This window comes from Piliocolobus tephrosceles, chromosome X, assembly GCF_002776525.5.
Source record: "Piliocolobus tephrosceles isolate RC106 chromosome X, ASM277652v3, whole genome shotgun sequence".
Classification (NCBI taxonomy): Eukaryota; Metazoa; Chordata; class Mammalia; order Primates; family Cercopithecidae; genus Piliocolobus; species Piliocolobus tephrosceles.
Window position 1 is genome coordinate 19,504,241 of NC_045455.1, and position 4,915 is coordinate 19,509,155.

The following is a 4,915-nucleotide window of genomic DNA, read 5'->3' on the forward strand; positions in this document are numbered from 1 at the left end:
TCCTTCTCTCTCTCTCTCTCTCTTTTTTTTTTTTTTTTTTTTTTTTTTTTTGCTTTATTTGGCATTCACTTTTCTAAAATATTAAGGGGTAAACATTAAATTAAATATTCAAATAGGTGCACAAATACTGAAGGAGAGAAAAACCCAACAATTCTGTTGAAACTGAGCTGTTACCTGACAGGTGACACATAGCACAGCATAACTCACAATTTTTCTTGGTTCAACGATATAAGCAAATCCAATGTGCAATTTGTAAGGCAGGCTAAAAGTGTCAGTGCGTAATTTCTGGAAGAATATGTTATGCTACAACAGTCCAATGTGTGAAAGACAACCAAATATACAAAGACAAATAAATGACCTCTGGAAGGTTAACATTCTAAATCAAAGCCTCCAAGGATTTGGACACATGCTGAGCGGAGAGAAGACTCTTCCTTTCTCTTGCCTGTTTTGTAAGGCAGTAAATAGCTCAAGCTCCGGGTTGAGTCGTGAGGAGCTAGTCAGCTCTTTTCCTGCCAATCACCCAAATCACCTTCTGCCTCTCTCCCACCCCGAAGCTAAGCCCAGGAGGCAAACCAAGAAAAGGGGAGGCTCTGATTATCCAAAGTATGCCTGTGGTAAGTCCAACCTGAGCCTGCCGTTAAAGTTGTTGATCTCTTAGAAAGAACTGGAAACTGGGAACATTTTCTCTGGCTTCACTAACAGAAAAAATGAAATCGGAATCGGTAATGAAGCAGAAGCACCGTGTCAATTGCTTAAAGTTCACTCACATTTAACATTTCACACACCATTTACATTCCAGTTCTCTCTCCACCAAGTAGAAAAGGCAATGGTGCCCTTTGGGGCTTAGCAGGATGGTTGGATCTCCTTGAAGGGCTTCCCTCTCTGTCACTCTCTTTCTTTTCTTCATTTCTCACTCAGTGGTAAGAGATCTTGATGCTAACTGGAACCATCTGTACCTCAGTGACCCACCTGTGCATCAAAAAATCACATGGGTTCTTCTGCCATGAATGAAAGAGCAATGAGCTTACACAGCTAAGTCCCACTTAGCTTTTCAACTCTCTTTACCTACTCTGAAGAGCCCATATTTGAGTCCTGAAGCCAGGATTTCTTGTCTTGACCCATGAAATTTAACCTGCTGCACTAGATTTACCTACCAGATATTCCAAAAAGATTTTACAAATAATAGCAACATTTATAAAAGAAATGCAAGTAGCCAACAAACACAGGAAAAAATGCTCAACGTCACTAATCATTAGACAAATGCAAATTAAAAGCATACCAAGATATCACCTTACACTAATCAGAATGGATATATATTTATATTTATATATTTTTTTCCGAGAGGGAGTCTTGCTCTGTCACCCAGGGTGGAGTGCAGTGGTATGATCTCAGCTCACCGCAACCTTCACCTCCCAGGTTCAAGCAATTCTCCTCCCTCAGCCTCCTGAGTAGCTGGTTTTACAGGTGCTCCCCACCACAACCAGCTAATTTTTTTTTTCTTTTAGTAGAAAAGGGGTTTCACCATGTTGGCCAGGCTGGTCTTGAACTCCTGACCTCAAGTGTTCCGCCTGCCTTGGCCTCCCAAAGTGCTGGGACTACAGCAGAATGGCTATTATTAAAAGGCCACACCACAACACTGTTGGCTTGGATGTGGAAAAAAGGAAATGCTTATACGCTGCTGGTGGAAATGTAAATTAGTTCAACCTCTGTGGAAAACATAGGGTATGAGACTATCTCAAAGAATCACAAATAGAACAAAGTCCTAAAGTATATATCCTCAGAAATTACATCATAATGGTGAGCTGTAATTAGGAATTTTTGTAAGTATTTTAAACTCTCTGAAAATACATATTTATTGTTGAATTTTTATTTCCAACTTCTTTGGATATTCACTGTGATTAACATTAGAATCCGCTGCTCTCAGATACGTGCTGTTTGGCCAAGGCTAATTTTAACCTGCAATCCTAATCTGAACTATTTTTTTTTCATTAGGCCCTAAAACATAAAAATAATGTCTGTTTATTTAAACAAAGGAAATAAGTTATTATACATCTCCCCCTGCCCCCACTGGAGATTATACACTTCCTGAACAAAATTTAAAGAAACAAAGGCAGATGTAATTTGGCTCTTTTACTCCTCATCACTATTACGAATTCAATACTTAACAAATGAAAATCATATCCCTAACCCTGATTAAAAAGACTTTTTTCCCCCCCAGAAAGTAACAGGCATGACTGAGATGGTAGGGGTCCAGATATGATCACATCTCTTTTTTTCCAGTTAATTGCTATGTGACCAGCTTGCTATATTAGTGGGAAATCCAGAATACCTTTCTGAGCTTTCCCCTCTTGATTACTCAAAATTGCCTGAGGCTTATGTAGTCCTCAGTCTGATTTCCACCCCTAGGAAGGAAGCACTGGTGATTTATTCATCTCCTCTTGCTGTTTTTTCTCATTAGCCCATGGTGTGGATTTTGAAACCTGGCTGTTAACAGTTCAGCAGGTGCCGCTGGTCCACTCTATACTGCAAGGATCATGCACTGTTCACTCATTTGTCTACTGCTGCCTTCTCAGGAGTGCTGGACTTTTCCAGCGTGCAAGGTGTGGCCTCCTCTGGTGGCAGCTGTTGAGTTCAACTCTTTCAGTGCCACATTCAGGCCTTTCCCAAGGTACCAGTTACCCCAGGGTTTGGCACCTCTTCCTGGACAAACTGATCCCTTTCCTGCAGAGAAAGGGGTGTGTTTTCTCTTTGGGCCCGGGAGCTTTTTCCTTTACAAATCTTAGAACCCAAAATGCTTGATTATACTTCTTTTATGGGTCAACGGCATTGCCTGTTCTTATTTCCAAGAGAGGCAAAACAGGATTTTTTTTTTTTTTTGAAACAGAATCTCGCTCTGTTGCCCAGGCTGGCATGCAGTGGCATGATCTTGGCTCACTGCAGCCTCTGCCTCCCAGGTTCAAGCAATTCTCCTGCCTCAGTCTCCCAAGTAGCTACAAGTACAAGCACCCCACCACTGCACCTGGCTAATTTTTGTACTTTTAGTAGCGACAGGGTTTCTCCATGTTGGCCAGGCTGGTCTGGAACTCCTGACTTCAAGTGATCCACTCACTTCAGCCTGCCAAAGTGCTGGGATTACAGGCGTGAGCCGCCGCACCCAGCCCCAAACAAGATTTTTCATGGGACCCTCCATCCACTCCCAAAGGGACCCAGGTTCACGGACTCACCTTCCTTTGGATGCCCCAGGTGATGTCCCGGTATCTTTCTCTTTGGAGCAAAGGAAAAGAAATCAACCCACACAACAAAATAAATCCAGTCTTTAATGGAGCATCTGGTTTTATAAGTCAGCCCAAATTTTGGATCCTGAATCTCTTCTAGGATTGTTATAACCCAGTGAATTCTGTACATATCGGTTATTGACTTTCTAGCAAAATTTCTTTGACTGCTCCATGGTTTCTTTTCTGATGGATTATTTACACCATTTTTTCCGTCTCTCGTTTTCAATTAAAATGAAAATATTCTACAGAGGTGGAAGATGGAGGGAAAGAGGTATCTTTTTGTTGTTGTTGTTGTTCCTAGCTTCTTATTTGCTTTTTAAGAAAATTTTGTTCAACATAAACAGAAGTGATATTAGATCACCTAAGCTTGTCCCTATATAGACCGTAGGAAATTTTGTGACTCCTTCTGTTCCTGCTTATCCCTCTTCCTTCTCCCAATTTTCTAATCAGAAGGAAATAATTGTTGGTTACAGAAAAGTGAAAAGACACTGTTATTCACTACTGTTATTCACTGTGTTAGTGGGTAATTTAGTTAGTGATCTATAGGTAACCACTTTATATGGTACATATATGCCTCTGCTTTGGGGCATAAGTGTCATGGCAAAGAGGGCATAAAAAATGGTTTTTATTACTAGCTCATATTTATATCAGAATAAGAACTAAATCTCACCAGATTTTCAATAAGAAGACGTCAGATTGTCTAATAAATGGAGCTTGGATAAATGGCTAGCCATTTAAAAAAAATTATAAAGCTGGCCTCCTAACTTTACTCCTTTCACCAAAATAAATTACAGATGGATTAAAATTTAAATGTAAGAAAGAAAATTATGAGAGTACTAGAAGAGAATATAAGTCGATATGTTTATAATATGATGATAGGAAAGACTGTTTCTAAGGATCACACCACATTAGGAATTATAAAGTAAAAGATCAACAGATTTGACACCATTCAAGTGTGAAACATTTATGTTTTGAGCATTGATCATGTGTCAGGCACTATTCTAGAAGCTTAGGATACAAAGTAATGAACAAAACAGAAAAAAACAGAAAACAAAAAAACGATTTCTTTACCCTCCACTGGGCTCAGGAGGAGGGGTGAGACAGACAACACACAAACAAGTAAACTATATAATATGCAATATGCTGAAAAATTCTTTAGAGAAAAACGTTGGAGAATGGTGCTAAGGAGTGCTCCATATACTCAACTTGCTGCTCTACCTTCCTGCTGGGGTGTCTAAAGGACAGTTTACACCTAACATGTCCAAAGCTGAGCCCTAGGTAGTCCACTCCCAATTCTACATTGTCCCATTTCACTGAATGGCAGCTCCATCCGTCCACTGGTCAAGCTAAAGTCGGGCTTCTCTCTTTTCCTCACATTCCATGTCTAGACCATGAGTAAGTCTAGTCGGTTCTGCCTTTATGTAGCCCTATAAGGGGATCACCTCTTACATCTCCAAGCCCCCATCACCTGTCTTCTGGACAACTGTAATTACCTCCTAAGCAGGTCCTGCCTCTGCCCTTGTCCTCACACAGCCTCCCTCAGCAGCAGAAGTCATTGTGTCACTCCCCGGTAAAACCCCCCAGCCCATGCCCCCCTCACTCAAGGGAAAGTCAAAACCTTACAATGACTTAAAAGACCC